The 21,659-nt window shown below is 43.0% G+C and overlaps 1 long non-coding RNA gene across 1 annotated transcript in view; it reads right to left on the minus strand.

The window, feature by feature from the left end:
- Positions 1 to 1,325: 1,325 nt before the first annotated feature.
- Positions 1,326 to 21,659, minus strand: part of LOC141370892 (uncharacterized) — a 35,500-nt gene continuing 15,166 nt past the window's right edge. Inside the window, exons 2-3 of the long non-coding RNA XR_012375372.1 lie at positions 14,157 to 14,263; positions 1,326 to 1,894 (exon numbers count right to left, since the gene is read on the minus strand). This is a non-coding gene — a long non-coding RNA (uncharacterized lncRNA). The remainder of the gene's footprint in view (positions 1,895 to 14,156; positions 14,264 to 21,659) is intronic.

The following is a 21,659-nucleotide window of genomic DNA, read 5'->3' on the forward strand; positions in this document are numbered from 1 at the left end:
TCAGCTACCAGAGGAATCACAGGGAAGTAGGAGGGTCAGAGGCAGAGGCGGGGGAAGCAGAACCTGAATGGGTTTTCGAAGTGCTTGCTCCCTTTTTGCACTGTGTCAGTGGCTTCCGGCACATACCGGAAGGAAGCCATTAAGGAACCAATGGATACTACTAAAGAACAAGAAAACAGAAGACCGGGAGATGAAAGTGGAGAATTAATAGTTTTTTATCTCATTTTTATAATAATAACATAGTTATGCATTATTTATTTAACCAACACCATTTTCACGTTTAGGGTATTGGCTTCTTTAATTAATGATTTAATCACAATCCACCCAGCACAGGGTTTGGCTCATGGTAAGAATGAAATAAATCACTGTTTTGGTGGTTACTGCTAAAAATAATGTACATGTACACTGATGGATGCAGTTTAGTGGAAAGATGACAGAATTGATGCAACAGCATACACATGGAGATTCCAACATGTTTTTTGTCCATGTTCTCTTGGACAAGTCATTTCACCACTCCGAATCCCATTTCCTGCAAGAGTAAATGGGAATAAAGAGAACAGTAAACTTGCCCTCAGACCTATTTCTAAGATCAGGTGAGGTAATGCATCTGAAAGCATTTTTAGAAACTATAAAATAGCATCTCCACATGGGGTTCCATTAACCTAATTAACGTTCCTGTTTACAAATACACTGGACAGTTACGCAAATACACTTGACAAATACATTTAACAGTTTGTATTTCCTTTGATTTGTCCACGGACAATGACTTTCAGAGGAGAGGTACAGATCACCAGCCAGGGGCGGCTTCACATAAGCTTCTGTGTCCTGATCCATTTGTGGTGGCTGCACCTCTGGACAGGGATGCAGGAATTCACATTTTAGCCCCTGGCTCCCCACTTAACTACTGTGTGACCAAGAACAACTAATAAAATTTCTAAATCTCAAGCTTCATCCCTGAATAATCAGGGTGAGAAGGATATCTGCCCTACTCACCTCCCAGGGTTGTGGTGAGGAAACCTGGACTGTAGAAAGCCCAGGTGTTGAAAGGTATCTTTTACCTCCTCTGACTCAGGCAGTGAGTGCTGCCTATGACCACGCAGTAGTGCACAAGCCCTACCACATCTAAGATCAGCTGCGAGCACTGCAAGAAACGGGCCATAATCCAAGGACTCAAAAACCGATAAATGTTCTGAGCACCTGTGAATTCTCCGAATCTAACAGGAAAGCCAAGCTGCATTTCACAGAGAGAGGTGCCATAAGTAATCCAAAATAGCAGATAATCCCCCTTGCCACCACCAAAAGAAAAGCACACTTTATCTAGATTCAACACATATCTGTCAACCTGTGAAAGGCTGGTGTCAGATTCTCGCCAGCACGTTTCCGTTCGTTTTCAGTAATCCTCCCAAAAACCCAGGGAGATCGAGGCTCTGCAATATTCACAGGGAAGAAAACAGCTTCACAAAATGTTAGTGGCACTTGTCAGGTTCATGTCTCCAGGGTGATGGAACCAGCTTAGTGCAGTGCTGAGATTCTGAGCCTGGGAGCGGAGAAAGCCACTTGGCGGGGGGTTCTTCCTCCTTGAGCCTCAGTCTACCCATCTGTAACCCCAGGGGTGAGAGGCTTTTGCCTGTGGCCCTGGTGGCTTGTGATTCTCAGAAAGTGGCAGCCTTGTTTCTATGCTGCTCGTGTGAAAAATCCTATGAATGATTTATGGCCGAATCCTTTACTTCTCTGTACCCTTCCTTTGAACTTATCTTTAGATATTTGTCCATTCAGTTATGGGTTTTATTGAGAGCTGACTTCATGAATCACATCTTACAAATCCAGGGAAAAAAGATACAAATGTTCCACTCAATTTTCTTCTCCAAGGAGAAACTCCTTCTTCCTTCACCTTCTAAGGAAAAAAAAAAGTAGTTTTAACCACTAATCACAACTAATGGAAAATGCACTCTGCTATTCTTGACTACAATGACTTCAGGCAGACCCCGGGGAAGTCAATATTAGATCAGCTGGCTGGTAGAAGCTAGGGAAGGTGTAAAAAGCTCCCACCGTGGGTCCATTGTAGAGCCCTGTGAGGCCTGCACTTGACTGGGAAACATTTAAATCTATTTTCTTTTGACCTCTGAGGGCTCTTAAGTGAAGGGGGAAAAAAGCCCTTTGCAACAAGTCTGGTGTTTTGACATTCATTTCCCAGGGCACAGGATCTTTCTGAAGGAGAGGGCAAATGCCAGCAGTTAATGGAAGCCATGCTGGGCAATTGGTGTCATCAGAATCCCAGACTGAGCTCAGAGGCAAGGCCAGAAAATTCGAGGAGACACTGAGGGGTGGCAGAAAGCTGTACCCCACGGTGAGCCAGGGGTAGGGGGGAATGAGAGGTCTGGACAACCTCAACCAAAGACAGTGCCCAGAGACTGGGAAGAGCCCCTGATAACAGATGAGGACACCTGGCTTCTAATTGCAGCTAGCATTTAATAAGCACTTAGTATGTGCCCAGCACTAAGGGAAGACTCACTGCCTTCCCAATAACCCCATGTGGTAGATATTCTTCCTACCCCCATTTTAAAGATAAGGAAACTAAGACCTAGGGCATTGAGATATCTTGCCAGTTTCCACAGCCAGAGAATAACAGAAATGAGACTCAAATATGAATCTAAACTTGACACCCATGCTCTTAATCATTACATTATCCTATACCTACCTAGGTATTCAACATAGATAGACACAGATACAGAGATGTTATCCATATCATCTGTTCTGTTTCTCTGGAAAACCTCACTTGCCACAGCCATCTGCCTGTGAATGCTGGAATCCTATCCAGGACCCCCTGGGTTGGGGCTTCTCTCCTGCTAGAAGATAGGAATATTGGGATATAAACGAGGATAGATATTGGGGACTTGTTTAATTACCCTAAGTCTACCACTGGTCAACTGTTTTTTTCCTCCTTTGGTCTCCAAGGTTCTAGTTCAAGGAGATTCAGTCTACTCGCCTGAATACCCTTGAATCCTGGGTGAGAAGACAATGTTAGAACTCAACAGAAAAAGGGTGTTTGTTTAGTTTCCTAGGTTCCTTGAGGGTCTGAGAAATGGGAAGGAACTATATAGGATCCAGATAAATATCTTACAGGTAGTTGCTTTTGTGGATGGAAACAAGAAGAAGCAATGTGGTATAGTGGTTAAGTACTCAGCACTGTGGACTCCATCAGACCCGGTTTCAAATCCCTGTTCTGTCACTTATCAAATGGTGACTACAGGCAAATTACTAACTCTTACTAAGCTTCAATTTCTTCATCCCTAACATGGGTGTCTGAGAAGAAGACCACTTAGAGATTTGTGAAGATGATGAGATAAGACATATTATACATACATGCATGCTTAGATTACTATACAAGAAACATTAGTCATTATTGCCACTTCCATAAGAGAGCAGGGACTGTGTTTGGGGAGAAGAAAAGAGCAACTGAATGTGCAAGAGCACTGGCAACAAAGTGCTAGCCAACTTGGCAGAGCTTGACTAGCCATCTGGGCTAGTTTCGTGTGGACAGAGCCATCCCGTGGGGAGGAAAGGCTCGGTGACTCCAGCCATGTTTGCCTTCTTTCAGCAAGCCCTTCCTGGCACGTGGGACAGGGCAGCCTGGAGTAACAGAAGACCCAGAGGAGAAAAGGGCAGAACTGGGAGGGGATGGGACCAGGGTGGAGTGAGCGTGGAACTTGATAAGGGATAAACTGAACCCCAATTAGGATTGCAGAGTGAGAGATTTTTGGAACACAGCCCACTCCATGGTGGTGAGAAAAGGCAGCACAAGGCCAACTTGGAAGACTGCCAGTCAACAGAAACATCAGAAAAGGAATGATTCTAATGGGTCGTACAGTACAGAGGAGAGGTCTTCCCCACTCTATCCGATCTCCCTGTACTCCAGCAGCTTTAAGGTTTGGATAGGATTGACTCTAACCCAGCTCCAGGAGTGGGGCCTGATTAATCTAAGCCAGGGATCAGCAGACTTTTTTGTAAAGTGCCAGAGAGTAAATATTTTAGGCTTTCTGAGCCAGATGGTTGTAACTACTTAATTCTGCTGCTGTATCATGAACACAGCTATAGGCAATAAGTAAACAAAGGGGTCTGGCTATGTCCCAATAAAACTTTATTTACAAAAACAGGCAGCAGGATAAATTTGGCCTGGGACAATAGTTTGCTGGTCTAAGCCCAGCTGGTCTAAGGTAACCCCATCCACCCTTTTTCCAAAACTATGCCTAAACCAAATGGTTAATGACATTCCAGTGGCTACAGTGATTGGCTCTGGGATGGTCTAATCAGAGTGGATATCAAGAACCCGTTTGGTTGTTGGCACAGGGGGCAAGGGAGGGTGGGTAGAGGGGCACTGCATTGTTTTTCTCTCAATGTAAGAAAATGATCATAAGCAAAGCCAGGCTGAGAAAGAAGTCAGTAAATGAAGAAGAAAAAAGTTCAGAGTATATCAGAGAAACCAAACTGAAGGCCTGATTGAATAATGCCTGAACACTGCCCCACATCTTGGCCTCATAATTATGAAAGCCAGTCAATTCCCATTTTATAAGATATTTTGTTTAGATTTACCAGGACTATCATTCTAAAGCATCCTATCTGATACCAACTGGAGATCATATGAACTGGAAGCAAAAGAACACTGTGCTCTTCCACAATTAAAACAATAAAACACTAAATATGCGTTATGGTTAATTTTATGTGTCAACTTGACTGGGCCACAGGGGGCTCAGATATTTGGTTAAATGTTATTTCGGGGTGTGTCTGTGACAGTGGTTTTGGATGAGATTAACATTTGAATGGCAGACTGAGTAAAGCAGATGGCTTTCCCCAGTGTAGGTGGGCCTCATCCAACCCATGGAAGGTCTGAATAGAATAAAAGGCTAAGAAAGAAAGAATTCTTTCTGCACACCTGGCTTTGGGGCCTTGGTCTTCTCCCACCTTTGGCCTCAGACTCAGACTGGAACTTATACCATTGGCTCTGCTGGTTCTTAGGCCTTCAGACGTGCACTGAAACGTGACGTCATCAACCGTCCTGCTTCTGGCACTTCGGACTCAGACTGGAACCATATCATCAGTTCTCCTAGGTCTGGCCTCCACAGCCTCCATAATTGTGTAAGTCAGTTCCTTATAATAAACCTCTCTTATATGTATATATATCCTACTGATTTGGTTTCTCTGGAGAACGCTGACTAATACAAAATGGAACTGCTTTCGAAGGAACTCACCTTAGGGAATCAAAGTGGGCCAGACTCCACCTCCCCCAGCCCACCCCCAACTGCACCCACCCACACAGTTCCTGAGGCAACTCCCCTGACACCGCAAGCTGAAATTATCTCTGTTGGGCCTTTTGTATTTTAGAAGTTCTGGGATGCTTTTCTTCCACATGTTCTGAGAGTCCCTCTGTGGACCTCTCTTTCCTCATTTGTAAAGGAAGCCTCTTGGATGAAATGAGTGTCAGAGAGGCTCTCCTCCCACCCTACACAATATCAGAGGAAGAACAGGTTGATCATCCATCTGACAGAATGAGAATTTGGGCAACTATGATTATTTTTATTTCTTACACAAAAGTGGTTCAAATTCCTTGAGAATATTTGGAAATAAACATACAGAAAAAAACAGAAAATAAAAATCCCTCATAATTCCTCTTTTGAAAATAACTACTGTGAACATTTTGGTGTGAATATGTTCAAGCTTTCTCTCTCTCTCATGCACGCGCACACGCACACACACTCAAATATAAGAAATCATACAGTACATGCTATCTATAACCTGTTGAATTATCTTAAAAATATAATAGTCTTTCCATCACAGTAAATATTCTTCTATATTATAATATTTTAATAGCCGTAAAGAATTTCAATTGCATAGATATACCAAAATTTATTCAACTAATGTCTATCTGTTGGAAATTTAGGTTTATCCAATTTTCTGCTATTTTAATAGTATGATGAACATTATTGTAGCTAAATCTCTACACATTTGCATTATTATGTCCTTAGGATTTATTTTTAGAAATGGAATTACTAATTCAAAGAGTATAAACATTTTAAAATTGTTTGATGCATTTTACCAAATTATCCAGAAGGTTTATGCAAATTTAAACACCCTTTCCCTGTATATGAGGAAGCCTGTTCACTCCCACTCTCACCACTATCAAGCAGTGATTTTTTAAAACCCTAATAAGTCAGAGGAAGCAAGAAAAATAAGACTGGATTTTTTATGAGAAGATACCTTGGACGTGTGTGTGTGTTGGGGGGGAGTAAATCTCCCAGGTTTGATTTGTAATTGTTCCCTGGAGCTATGTTAAGATTTAACTCTAGTTACATGGCCTATAATAAAGAGTGGTGGCACAGAAGGACAGTTTTCCTCTTTCAATATCTGAAAGTAGAGCAGAAATGGCCTCCTAGGACAAGAAGGAAAGGGCTTGATGAGCCAGGGGAGGACAGCAGCTGGTAGATAGTAAGGGCAATTCCAAGTTTTCTGAATCCTCCCACATATCCCCTTCTAACACTCAGAGCATCAATCTTTACTGATCAGTGCCTTAACTGTGACATAACAGCTGATCCATATTCAATTCACAGAGCCATCTTGAATATAGTTTTCTGCCCTGTGACTCTTCAAGATAATTTTTTAAAGCACAGTCATAAGTTCCCAGGTAAACACTGTATGAGTATGCTTTAAAAAAAAATAGGGACCAAAAATTTTGAATTTAACATGTCATTCTCTTTCATTAGCAATGCAGTGCTTTCAGAAGTGGTCATTCCATTCCATTACACCACTGTATTATGGCAAGATGTGGCAAGTGGCAAGATGGTCTTCAAAGCCTTACCTTCAGTGGCCACATCATTGCAAATGACTACAGGTGATAACTGCTTTGCCTCCACGTGAGGTGATCCTCCAGGTTTTCCATCCTTGAATACTAACAAGTTTTCAGTGTCTTAATCCTAGACAAGCCCGAGAGCCGAAAGCATCTTCTCTATTGTTACAGATCCTAAGATGATGCCCCGATGACCACTTGATGTTCACATCTTTGTGTAACCTTGAGAGTGGGCAAGAGTTGTGACTTACTTCTAACCAAAAGACCATGGCAAAGATGATGAGATGCCACTCCCATAATGTCTACCTTATATAGGAAAGATGATGGACTGTCACTTCATAATTATACTGTTAAGTATACTATGTATAATATACATATATACATATATATGCATACAACTTGGCAGTAACTCACTTTATCTCCCTCTCTCCTGTCCTCCCTCCCCAATCTCCCTTCCCCCATCTCCCTTCCCCAATCCTTTCCCCCCACTGGTCTTGAAGAAGGAATCTTGCAAGAGTTCTATAGCTGCAACAAAGTCAATTCTGTCCAACAACCTGAATATGAGTTTGGAAGCAGATTCTTCTCCAGTTGAGCCTCTGATGAGACCTCAGCCCTGGCCAACACCTGGATTATAGCCTAATGAGACCCTGGAGCAAAGAACCCAATTCCATTACAAAATTGCTCAGACTTTCAACCTACAGAAACCATGAGATAATAAATATGTGTTATTTGAAGCTCTTAAGTTTGTAGGAATTTGTTGTGCATCAACAGAAAACAAATACACCCACATATGCCTCTTTCTGTTACCAGTTTCTATAACAAGGCTCTCAACTGCAAACCAAGTCTATCTAATTTAGACATAAAGCAATTCACTGAATGATAAACCAGGGAGGCCACAGAATCAACAGAAAGGCTACAAAACTGGTCTTGCTCCATGGGCAGGAAGTAAAGAAGCCCAGCTGCAGAAAGCACAGCCAAGCTACTTCAGCATCAGACTTGTCAAGATACCACCACTGGTCTAGCTGCCAGTCACCATTCCTGCTAGACAACACTGCCACTAGACCCTGTTGCTGCTACTAGATCCTGGGCGTGGTGGCCATGCCATACCACCACTGCCTTCTCCACTACCTTGCATCTTTGCATCACTTTGCTGAGATTGGAAGTATTAGGTGAGAGCACACTGTTAGCCAATTTTAAGTCACACATCCATACCCGAGTTGCCAGGAAGCAGTTGGGTGGAGTTTCTGCTCAGGACTATAGAATTTCTCAAATCTAGAGTACACATTCATGTTTTATGTTGGTAGTACTTTAGTTTGTCTGGGTGGCTGTAACAAAAATAATATAGAATAGTTGGCTTATAAACAACAGAAATTTTTTTTTTTTCCTCCCAATTCTGGAGTCTGGGAAGTCTAAAATTCAGGTACCAGCAGATTTGGTGTCTACTGAGGGCCCACTTCCTGGTTCATAGATGACTATATTCTTGTTGTATTTTATAGGGTAGAAGAGAGCTGTCTGGAGTCTCTTTTATAAAGGCACTAATCCCATTCGTGAGGGCTCCATTCTCATGACCTAATCACCCCCCAAAGGCCAACATCCAAGTATCGTAACAATGGAGATTAAATCTCAACATATGAAATTTGGAGGGACATGTTCAGTCTTTAGCAAATGGCATGTCCTGGAGCTTTACAGAACTCAGCTGTTCACAGACCACAGTGTAACTAGTGTTCACTAGAATTATGCAGTGCATAACTACTCAGTGATTTTACAAAGGGAATGGGAACCCCTTGGAGTTGAACTGTGGAGAGCTCTATTTGCTTCCACCCAGCTTCTACTATAGAAGCGTAACATCCCACCCTATCCCACATAACGTCCCACCCTATCAAGACTTAGACTATGGAATTTTTCCTCCAATGGGAAGGTGTTTGGATGCAGGGCAATCATAATTTTTTAAAAAGATAAATGGCTCACACATCATTAAATAGATGATAATTGAAGCCACATGTGTAATAAGATTGCTTAGCCCAAGAGTGAGTATAGAAGAGGACAGAGGATAGAAGAGAACCTTTAAAAAAAAAAAAAAAAGCCCCAAAATGGGCACCAGGGTGGTTCAGTTGGTGGAGCAGCCAACTCTTGGATTCGGCTTAATTCACGATCTCAGGGGCATGAGATGGAGCCCCACACTGAGCCCCACACCAAGCCCCACATTGGCTCTGTGCTTATTGGGAGTCTGCTTGTGGATTCTCTCTCTCTGCCTCTGCACCTACCCCCATCACGTTCTCTCTCTCTAATAAATAAATAAATTTTTAAAAAAAGAAAAAGCCCTAAGGAACGCCATCACTGCCATTCCAGGGAGGGAATAAGAAGTGTGCAGAGAGAGAGTAGTGATGCACCTCCAGGGGTGACTCTGAAAAAAGAATTTTCCAGGAAGGTTTTGATTTCATATAACGATGAATTATTATTCTTAAAGAAATATGTTTAATGAAGTATGATTTTTATTTTAAATAAAAATAACTATAAAAAGCAGAACAAACAATGTCTCTTCTTTCAGACTCTATGTCCTGATTGGGAATTCAGAAGTTATGGTTACTACAGAGGCAATGTTCAAACCTCCACTTATAGTCTGCAGTTTGAATGAGGGACAGGGATCCAAGATTTTTGTCTCAAACATCCTAGTGGGGCCAAAATCATTTCAGTCATATTGCAGTCCATCCAGTCCCCCAATTCCTAATTTATTGAAAAAATGCAATATATTCGTAGAGTTAGGTGAAATCTTCCCTAAAATAATCAAAATGAATTTTCTTTAATCATGAGAATGTGATGTGTTGTCATGATATAAACCGGAAAAGTTAATCAAGAAAAGTTGCAGAACTTAACAAATTGGGTATGGCAGGCAATCATCTTACTCTACAGAGAAGCAAGGATAATATCAAATTTTAATCAACATGTCTGACTCCTCTGGTTCACAGAGGAAGTGAGAAAAAAAATCTATCTGTAAAACTTCAGGATGGAGAAGAAGACACAAGTGAAATAGATACCCATGTATATGAAGGGAGATCATTCTTGCTAAAGAATGGATTGAAAAATAGTGAAGAAATTCAAGAGAAGGTGAGCCCACATACTGTCCTCTGAGTCATACTGCCTCTGCAGACAGGGTCAGGCTGAAATGGAAGCTGATGCTAAGTGGGGCTCGGAGGAGAGGCTGGAAGTAGTCTTTAATTAAAGGGAAAATTGTGGTCGGGGGGTAATCCCCAAGCACCCTGGATCTCAGGCTGTTGGCAGCACAACTAATTCCTTTCCCTGAGTGCTGGAGGGACTGAGCATTTCCCCATATTGCCTGCCCAGTGGGGACTGGATCAGAAACTGAGCATGGCTGAGCCTATAGTTAATAGCGGCTGGGGAAGACAGCGCTGGCAGAGTCTACTCATCTTCCCAGCTGGACAATGAGCCTATTGATGAAAGGGACTGAGGCGTGGATATCTTCTATACCCATTCCAAGAGCTGGCCCACGGTAGGTCCTCAGTATGCGCTCGCTGATGGACTGACTGATAGACCAGTTGACTGGATAAAAAGGCATTAGGGAAAACAACATTATCCATTATCCCTCTCTGCTTCCTCAGACCTGCCTCACAGAGATGTGACTTACTGCTTCCCCTCTTTCCCCTCCTTCTCAGAGAACATAACGTGACCTTTCTCATTCCATAGAATGGAATTTACTTTCCCCCTGGGCACTTTCGATTTGCATTAAGTGAAACAATGCTTACTTTGCTTTCTCCTCTTATCTTAATAAACGAGAGCCCTGACTATCTCTGATGTCCAGACAAACAAATGGCCCAGATCACATGAGCTATGAGCGGATCTGATGGCTCAGCTCAGCAGGAGCGATGGCTGTACACACACCCCACCCCCCATCTCTCATCACCACCTTCCACCCCAATCCCATACTGCAATGCTCTGGCTAACTGGTTTAAGACATGAAGGACAGAGCGTTACACTGAGTGTCTGAAAGACAGCACATGCCAGCCTGTTATACCAGCCAATGGAATCAGTCAGGCACCGAGGTACAATAGGAAGCCAGGGTACAGTAGGAAGGTCTAACGGGGCAGACCTTCATCATAAGTGTCTGTCACCAGTGATACTCATATCAGACAAGGTCAAGTCCTTGTTTTGGTTAAATACCACACAAACCCTGCCCATCCCCCTGATCCCTGACCCCACGATAGGATGCTGCAAGTCCTCCTCCAGGCAGCCTGAGGTTCCCAAAATAGAAGCCTGACTTCTTTGCCCAAGCTCTTGGAGCATTTGTGTTCTTATCCTCCTTCAGAATAATTATTTGTAATACCTTCTTTCTAATATTAGCAGGGTGACCATTAACTTATTTTTCAAGTTGAGAAAACTTTGAGTGAAACTGGACACTATTGATAGGTATACAGGAATAAGACACACAAATTGGGACTATTCTAGGCAAACCAGGTAACCCTACTGTTGGCTTCACAAATCACAGTGTGAGCACCCTGTGGACAGGGTCCCTGGTCCTTCCTCCTCTGCCCCTCCCTCCCCCCTTAAGCTCCAGTCCGTATTCAGGGCGGAGTTACAGCGCTCTCGATGCTCGGTTTCCAGGGGCCCCTGCTGATCTTCAGGTTTGGGTATAGAGGAGTATTATCGTCAAGCTCAGAACCCCTTATCCCTGACCAAGCATTAGCCTGAATGTCCCAAAGAATCTCAAGCATGGTTGTTTCTCCTTTTTCTAAGCCCTTGAGCAAGTCGGAGGAGTTTCTTTCTTACGCTAGAAGCAGTCTGACCCTGACCAGGGAGGCCTGACAGCCTGGTGAGTACCACAGCAGGGAGAAGAACTGGGGCAGCTGGGTGGCCAAGCACCATCGGGACCCTTTCTGAAGTACTGGTCTTCGGCAGAAAATGCCAAAGTCAGACAAGGTAAATGCCCAAGTCTTCCTCCCCTGCCAGAGCTGGTCTGGGCGGCCCCTGGAGTGGTGTGGGCATCGTGCAATTCCCTGCCAATTCTCAGGACCAGCCCTTCGGGTGTGCTGTCACCCCGCAGCCCTTCTCGGCTTCCCACTCACAGCCCCATCTCCGGCCCTGGCTCCCAGGGCCCTCACTCAGCAGTGGGAGCGGACAGGATCGTCGGCCGGTCTCGCCCTGAATTCTTGGCCTCAGCAGTGCCAGTCCTGGCCGGTCGTGCACTGAGCCATCCCTGGGTGCTGTCGGTGCTGGATCTGGAGGGTCTGGTCCCCCTATTCACTTTCTCAGGCTCCACTCTAGCCCTCTGTCACCCCACCTTCAACATGAAAACAGTTGTTGGGTGGGAAAAGATACCCATTCTCTCTTCATCCCCTGAATCTCTGGGAGTCTTTGTACCTGGGATTCCCTGCACTGCTAGGGAACCAGGAGTGAATCCCAAAGGTTCTCTCAGTAGCACATGCAGATATTGTATGCACAACACCCGCACTATCTTACTGACTCCTCCTGCCAGTCTCGTAAGTGTTATTATCCCCTTTGTTTATACCTGGGGAAAGCGACGCAAAAGCCAGGTTAGGTCGTTTGCCCAGAGTCACAGGGTTTCTGCTACCTTGCAGGGAAAGGCGCCTGCTGCAAGATTGTTCTTGCTGAGACACAAACATGCAAACTAGAAGAGCAGCCCAAGATATTGTTACTGAAGAAATCCAGGAAAGTGGAGTGTGAAAAAGAGTCCGTGTTTGGGAATCCCTGACAGAAAGACACATGACCGGACCATCCCGCTGTCTGGGCATCATTCTCTATCCTGGAGTCAGTACTTACTTACCAATGCCCTCCAGGCTCTGCTAGAACTCCGGAGGCAGAGTTTCCAGGAACAGAGTTTCCTTAACTAATCGCCTTGCATTCAATAAATAAGGCAAAACTTTTAATTCTGAGAACTCCAGCAAAGCTAGTTCTAAGTAAATATTTAAGGACTTGCAGTATAAGGTTTCAATCTGTACAATTACGAAACTGTATCCAAAAATATGCAAATGGAGAAAAGACAGTAAGAAAACACATCAAAGAGCTAAGAGTGGTAACAATTACTTTTCTTTTAAAAAAAGAAAACTCTAAGTGTTTGCAAAATTATTCTCGTCTATTTTTTTTTTTTTTTTTGAAGTTCGTGGAGAGAAAAGAATCCGAGACCTCAAACAAAAGCTCCACTCTCTGCGGGGGTTTGTTTTTATTTCCCTGAGCCTTCCTTTCCTTGTTTTACAAATAGAACACATAGTGGCTATTAATCCTGGACATAAATTATCTAACTCACTGTCTGATGCTCTATGTTAACTCTCTTTCCCTTCCCAACACGAAGTGAAAATGTCCCACCAGGGACATTCACCTCCAGGTCTTTTCCTACAGAAAAGTTTCCCCGAAGTGAGGAGGCTAGCGTTAGGACCCAGCTCCGTGCTCATGGATCCATCTCCTTCCACCACATGCAAAGCATCAAAAGAACAGCACTGTCCGTGAAAATCATAGCACCGGGAGGGGGGAAATCAAACCCCAAATTAATCAAACAGGATGTAATTCCCAGAGCAAACATGCATCAATTAGGGGAAATGTTACAGTCAGGTACGGCGCCTGGAATTTCACGAGGGAACATAAGGTGAATACACTAAGCTCTGGCATTGATTATGGAAAGCAGTAGCTGTATGATGTCAGGGCTGCTGTGATCAGTCCAGCCAGAAATTCACTTTTCAGTGCCTTGATTCCTGGGATTACCTTTGTGCTGACTGACAGCCAAAGAAAGAAAAACTGCACTGCTTCATAGAAAACTTGCTCTGATCTGTTCTAACATCCAAGGGACAGCTCGATGCTGATTTTCCTTGCCTGTGTTTGAGTGACACATTCTTCAAATTGGAGCAAGTCAAAGCAAGAGATTCTGCATTGCCCCCTCTGCGGACACGGCAGTGGGTTGACACAGTGAGGGGTACAGAGGTGAGAAAAAGCCTCTCCTCACAGGGACCAAAGGGAAGAAAACCGGATTGCTACTGGGGCGTGGCTCTGTGCCAGGCACTAGTCTCCAGGATTTAGGTTTATTATTATGTAATTTTTTTTCTCCCAACAATCACATGAGGCAGGGTTATTGTTCCCATTGATTTAGCCCCAGCTTGCTGAAATCTGAAGTCTCTATACCTCATGACTTTATAATCTATCCCCAGATCAATGTCCAAAAAAATCATCCTTTCTCTGCAGAGACCACAGAATGAGAAAGATAGGAAGCATCAAGCCTCAGATTCATTTGTACCTCCCAGACTCGCCGCATCTTGTCCACAGACGCTAAACTAAGTCAGAAAGTTTCTCTACTCACCTAAGTCGAGGCAACCTGTCCCATTCCCTGAGAAAGTGCCCTCATCTCTCCAGTGGCAATCAATCACTCCTTGCTTTGAGCTCCCACTGCATTTTGTTTGAACTTCTCTAAGGAGAAAAAAAGAAAAAAGCCCTCGTTGATTACATGTCTATTCTTTCTCCAACCTTTGTTTTAGAATCCATTTCTCCTCTAAGAGTCCACCCAAATCACAGATTTAGCAACTATTGCTCTCTACTCTGAGCACACACACACAACTTTTCCTGCTTTTATTTTTTGAGACTTTATTTATTTGACAGAGAGAGCGAGCGAGCAGTAGAGGGAGAGGGGGAAGCAGGCTTCCCGTTGAGCAGGGAGCCCTATGCAGGACTCGATCTCAGGACCCTGGTATCATGACCTCAGCTGAAGGCAGATGCTTAACTGACTGAGCCAAGCAGGCGCCCCCTTTTCCTGCTTTTAAAATCAGATGTGAATTTCAACCCATCACATCATCCATGCAGTGTAACTTTTTTCTCTTCCAATTCAACCATCCATTGAAATCCTCCTCATCTCCTCTGGTCCTCAGTAATCTCTCCCTGCCAGTCACTGCCAAGCTGCTCCCCATTCCCAACTGCACAGTCTCCTTCATCAGCAAGTCCCCCCTTTAATTCCACATCATGTTGGGGCTCTAGAGTCTCTTGGATACCCTTCTCATCCTCACCTCTCTAGGTAAATCAAGCAGCCCTTTCACCTCTGGGGTCTTACTACTTCCCTGTAGCTGTGCCAGAGTGGGGACCCTCTGCTCTCAGATCCCACAAACCCACCTGGAATCTGAAGTCTTGAGGGTTTCTTCTGCCTGGGAGTCAGAGTCCAGAAACTCCCTTCTCAGACCCTATCAGTCTGTGATCATGTAGCTTTTTCCCTCCATTTTTCAACACTTCCAAAATCAAGAGAATCCTTTCTAGTCGGGAGTCAGGAAGAGGGAAAGAGAATCTTTTTCCTCAAACCATCTAACATTTTGGCCTATCCATTTTTCCTAAGAGCACTAGCATTTGGAAACTAAGAACAGTCATGTTTCTTTCTTAAGGAAATGAGCACAGGAGGAAGGGCCAGTGTGACTGAGTAGAGCAGGAGAAGAGCAGGAGAGAAATGAACTGGCAGCAGAAACCAAAAAGCCATTGCTTAAAATCTCAATATCATGCTAGCCTCTTTTACTGGCACTTGGCTCAGGGCACTTCAGCTCTTGGCTCTGCCTCCTGCGTGAGGGGCAAGCACTGTCTTATTCACTGTTGCTGAAGTTGAATGACACAGCCTGGGTTGGTAGATGTGGGTTGTAGTCCCTGTTCTGATACTAATGTGATGTGTGACTTTGGGAAAGGTAATTTCCTCTTTCTTTATTTCTCCTGTGCATGAACCATAAAATCAAGAGAATTGTAGGAGATTACTGTTCCTAATCCTTGGTCTTCCTTATACTACCTTCATAATTGCACTATGTAGAATTATCATCCATATTATTTTTACTTAATAATTTTCCTTAAATTGACTCACTTTTTTTTTTAAACTTAATTAAACTTATTGTAAAAGCAAACCTTATATGACTGGTGTGAAAATTAATAAAGGTGGAAACCTCACTGAAGTGGGAGTCCAGATGCTAAAAGGGGGAATCCCAGGCCACTCACTGTCACTTATAGGAAGAATTGTCAATTACAGACCCCAACAAAAGAATCTTCAAAGGGAAAGAAGGATCAGTTATAGAGCCCAACAGGAAAAGATCTACACTGAATCTTCCACAACAAATTTACTGCTCCTGAACTCTTACTTTTCGCCAGTGTAGCTTCACTCAAAACAACCCTTTCCAGTGCCCTCCTTCTTCTCCATAAAATAATGTCCCCCTCCTTGGTTTGTTGGACGGGCCTATGGTTTTGCCACAGATTGTATGTCCCTCATTCCAACTCTCTGCCATTCCCAAATAAACCCATATTTGCTGGTAAAATAACAGACGGTTTTATTTTTAAGGTGAACACTGGTGCATCACTAAAAAGTAACCAAAAACTAAATAAATATATTCATTGAAAATGAAACAATGTCGGGCGCCTGGGTGGCTCAGTTGGCTAAGCGACTGCCTTCGGCTCAGGTCATGATCCTGGAGTCCCAGGATCGAGGCCCACACTGGGCTCCCTGCTCAGCAGGGAGTCTGCTTCTCCCTCTGACCCTCTTCCCTCTCGTGCTATCTCTCATTCTCTCTTTCTGTCAAATAAAAAATAAATAAAATCTTTAAAAAAGAAAGAAAATGAAACAATGTCATTAAGTTCTGGCTGGGTACTTTTGCCTGCCAAATGTTCTTTCTGTTAAAAAGTTGAAAACAGCACCTGTCAAAGAGGTGTTAAAGACACAATAACAACAACCTAGAGCTTTCTTCTTGGTCAATAAGAGAACTGAAATATATCTAAAAACGAAGCATCTTTCTGGTTACTCATTCACTGCTACATAAAGGCAGGCACGCCCTCCTGCTGCACAAAAGCTTCTCCTGCCACTAAAGGTAGGGTCCTGGGTTGAAAGTGCTGGACTCGAGGATACTTCAGTCTCTTTACAGCTCCAGCATTTCTGCTTCATCCTGTTTTCTTTGCATTCTTCGATTATTCGCACACAATCAATTTCTTGTCCAGATCTTTGTATTTCACTTTTGTTCCCAGCCAAGCCGCCATACCTTAATTTCCTTTTAGCATCCCCTTGAGTATTTGGAGTGTTAGGAGGTCCCGCTTTTCCCCCTCAGTCTCATAGCTTCCTCATTTCACCTAGGCAGGACCTGTGCTCTCCCTCTGTGCCCATCCACTCGGTTTCCAGCTGGAAGAGTCCAGCCCCCTGGAGTTCAGTGGCCAGATGAACTCCTAACACAGCTGGTCATGCCACTGCAGCCCGTGTTTTTCAGATCTCACACTTGTCTGCCCATGTCACTCACACCTGTGGTCATTGCTGTCTTAAAAACACACCTGCTCCTGAACCAAGCCTGCAGAGAAGAGTTGTCAAGCATGGTTAACGTCCCAACAGGCTCTAGGCCACAGTTTGCAGCGTCTTTCGACAATTGGGTTTGGTCCTTTTCTCCCCCAGGCCAGCCTGAACTTGCTCCCCCACCCACCCACAAGAAAGCAGGGAAAATGGTCCAGCATATTCCCAGTAGAAAATATGAGAACACAAACAAAGCCTTATAAGTTCCTATCTAGAATGGGATCAAAGCTATAGTCTACCATCTCTTGGAGTTCCTCTTTGGCCACTATAATTCTCATCCTTTCCAGTTTTGAAAAAGAACAGAAATAGCTTCTAAGGGTATGACAGTCAGATACCCAGAAGTGTTCTCCCACCGCACACCAACTATGTGCTATATAAAAAAATACTTTTGAGTGCGTTGCGGGGCTCTCAGAAAGTAAAAGAAATCTCCAAGCACCCACCCTCCTCCTCAAAAGGAAAAAAAAAATCAAAAACATGAGTGTGACCTGTAAGCAAATACAGTAGGCAAGGTGTTTCTGAAGTAAATGCCAATATTAGCACTGTATTCTGGTCAGCATGCCTTGGGCCAGCTAAATGATGAAGACATTTACCTTTAGACACTCATGCTAACCTGGAAATTTAGGAAGAAGTTCAAAGAGGTCCCAGGTAGATAGCAACCCTCAGGCTCCTGGAAGAAGCAAATAAATGTTTTTTTTGTTCTTTGGGTTTTTTTCTGGAGCTTTAGGTTACACAGGATTCCCAATATTTAAAATCAAGCCACTAAGAGCTCATAATAAGAGATCATCACATATACAAGGCAACAAACCATCATGAGTAAGAATCAGCAGAAACAGCACATGCCAGATTTTAACCCTGTACCAGAACTCTCTGATGTGGCAATGCTGATGCACTTGACCTCGCCTCTTTTACACTCCTGTCACATCTCTCATGACCAGCTGTGTGAGCCCTGACCAACCTCATGCAGGTGCGTCCTGAAAGTGTCCCACCTCATGCCTGTACTGTGTGCTTCTCCCCTCCTGACCCACGGCCGGTTCCCCTGTGGCCGCAAAGGTAAAAGACCCTTCTCAGTATCCACACATGGAGAAACCAGAAATGTGGCGAAATCAAGGCCCCATTGGGCAAAACTTTGACCAATGGGTGGAAGAGACAATGGACAAATTATTTCTCATACCTCCTTCTGGATAGATAATCCTGGGAAACAGTTTATATGGCCTCCTGAGAGGCTATTGCCCTGAGGCAAGTTCTCTGCTCATCCTATAGAATAATTGGCTACCATTAGTGGCATCTTGCTAGTAACACATCCTTACTTAAGCTGTTCCTCCTTCCTGCCCCACTCCCCCTCACCCTCATTCACTCCCTCTAGGACTGTACTCCTAAGAAACAGTCACATATGACTTCTGATTTCTGGACGACCTGGGCTAAGTCAGTCTAGAGCTTTAGCTATATTATAGTTATCAGATAAAATATATGACAACTACATTTGAAAGATTTTTTAATACAAAAACAAAACAAAACAAAAAAACCCAAGCAACTAAATATTTTAAAATAGCCAGGCAGAATAGAAAAGTTATAAAACAGAAATGAAAAATATAACTCTTGAAAATCAATTTTTTAAAACCTCATTGGATATGATAAACAGCAGATATGATAAAGCTGAAGAGAGAATTAGTGAAGTGAGAATTAATGGAAACTTCGTGAAGATATAGGTGAAATAATTGCCCAGAGTACAGCACAAAGAGCAAGAAAATTAAAAATATGGGAAGTTAAAAGAGATAGTGGACAGAATGGAAGCTGTAACATGCTTAATCAGAGCCCTAGAAAGAAAGAACAGAGAAAATGGTGGAAAAGAAGTATTTCATTTTATTTTTGGAAAATAAATAACTTAAACCTGGGTGGGAGTTAGGCATGATTAATGAAAGAAATGAATCCACACGTGCAGGAAGTACCACACTTACCAACTAAAACAAAGTAACTGTAAACTTAGGCTTGTGTAAGTAGCAATACTTTCTTTTGAAAATGTAAATAAAACAAAGGTTTTTATATTAAAATTTATCACAATATTCACTTAAAAATTTTTCTAGGGCACCTGGGTGGCTCAGTTAAGTGTCTGCCTTCAGCTCAGATCATGATCCCAGGATCCTGGGATCAAGTCCCACATCGAGTTACCTGCACCACAGGGAGCCTGCTTCTCCCTTTGCCTCTGCCTCTCTGTCTCTCATGAATAAATAATTATTTTAAAGCATAAAGATTTTATAATCTTTAAAAAAAAGAAAAACATTTCTAAAAAATATTCATATAACCTAAATAAAAAGAAGGAAAACTATCTCAGAATAAAGAGAAAACTATCCCAGAAGGCTGTTCTGAAAAGCAAGAAGATACAGTGTGAAAAGAAATGTTGAACGTTAGGTTAATATAAGTAAATCTGTTTAAAATAGTAACAGTAATAATAATATCTAGTTTCTGTATAAAAAGGAGAACTAAAATATTTGATAATAATGCCATGTAAGTAGGAAAGTGTTTCAACTTAAGTGTTATTAGGCTCTTATGTTGTTCAGAAAGAGAATTATGATATTAATTCTAGATTTCACTGTGTGTGAGTGGTAAATATCTCAGATAATCATCAAAAATAGGAAAAGAAGTTATAATTTCTGGGACACCTAGGTGGCTCAGTCAGTTAAGCATCTGCCTTCAGCTTGGGTCATGATCCTGGGGTCCTGGGATCGAGTCCTGCATTGGGCTCCCTGCTCAGTGGGAGCCTGCCTCTCTCTCTGCCCCTCCTCCACTCCTGCTCTCTCTCTCTCTTTCTTTCTGACAAATAAATAAATAAAATATTTTTTAAAAAAAGAATTTATAATTTCTATATTATTAGAAGGAAAAAATCAAAACAGAAAAACAAAAAAAATTTCTCAATCATCTATGAATGGATAAAGAAGATGTGATATGTATGCATATATAATATGGTGTGTATATATATATAGTGTGTATATAATATATGGTGTATACAATAATATATGATGTAATATTACACAGCCATAAAAAAGGATGGGCCATTGTGATATTGCGATTTGTGACAACATGGATGGGCCTAGAGGGTATTATGCTAAGTAAAATAAGTCAGCCATCAGAAAGGATGAATACCCAACATTTGCATCACCATGGATGGGATTGGAGGAGATTATGCTAAGTGAAATAAGTCAGAGAAAGTCAATTATCATATGGTTTCACTTATTTGTGGAACATAAGGAACAGCATGGAGGACATTAGGAGAAGGAAGGGAAAAAGGAAGGGGGAGAATCGGAGGGGGAGACGAACCATGAGAGACTATGGACTCTGAGAGACAAACTGAGGGCTCTAGAGGGGAGGGGGTGGAGGGATGGGTTAGCCTGGTGATGGGTACTAAGGAGGGCAAGTACTGCGTGGAGCCCTGGGTGTTATACACAACTGATGAATCATGGAACACTACATGAAAAACTACTGATGTAATGTATGGTGACTAACATAACATAATAAAATAAAATTTTAAAAAATAAGTCAGCTCAAAGAGAAAAATACCATATGTTTCACTCATATGTAGAACCTAAAAAAAAAAAAAAAAAATGAATAAGCAAACAAACAAAAGGCAGAGCCAAACCTGTAAATACAGAAAACAAACTTGATGGTTGCCAGAGGGGAGGGGGGCGGGGGGATGGGCAGAATGATTGAAGGACAGTGGGAGATACAGGCTTCCAGATATGGAATGAACAAGTTACAAGAATAAATAGCACAGAATAGAGAATATAGTTAATGATATTGTAATAACGTTGTATCGTGACAGATGGCTGCGCTTGTGGTGAGCACAGCATCATGTTGAATCACTATGTTTTACACCTGACACTAATGTAACATTGTGTGTCAACTACGCTCAAATAAAAAAAAAGTTTTAAAAAATTCCTCAATCAAAAAAATAAATAAAGCAAAGTGGAGAAAAATGAAATACAGAAATACAGTCAAAGAAAACAATAAAATAGTAAATACAAGCCCAAATATATTAAGAAGCATAAAGAGGGCAGAGCAAGATGGCGGAGGAGTAGGAGACCTAGATTTCGTCTGGTCTCAGGAATTCAGCTGAATAGGAATCAAACCATTCTGAACACCTACGAACTCAACAGGAGATCGAAGAGGAGAGTAGCAACAACTCTCTGAACAGAGAAGCGACCACTTACTGGAAGGTAGGGCGTGCGGAGAAGTGAATCCGAGGCGATATTTGGGAGGAGAGACGGCGGGGGAGGGGGCCTCCGTGGGCCGCTTCTGGCAAGTGCTAGAGCCGCGGAGCACAAAATCGGAACTTTTAGAAGCCACTCCGCTGAGGGACGTCGCTGCAGTGGCTAAGCGGGGGTGGAACCCTTGCGGGACAGTGGGGTCTCAGGACCCTTGGGGTCACAGAAAGACCGGGGGAGCCTGAGTGCGGCAAAGCTCCCAGGTATCGGAGCGGGGAAGCCGGCTGCAGAGCCCGCGCCTCGGCTCCGTCTCTGCAGCCGGCTT

This window comes from Callorhinus ursinus, unplaced genomic scaffold (genome assembly GCF_003265705.2).
Source record: "Callorhinus ursinus isolate GAN/ISIS: 27379988/994484 unplaced genomic scaffold, GSC_fseal_2.0 scaffold49, whole genome shotgun sequence".
Taxonomy (NCBI): Eukaryota; Metazoa; Chordata; class Mammalia; order Carnivora; family Otariidae; genus Callorhinus; species Callorhinus ursinus.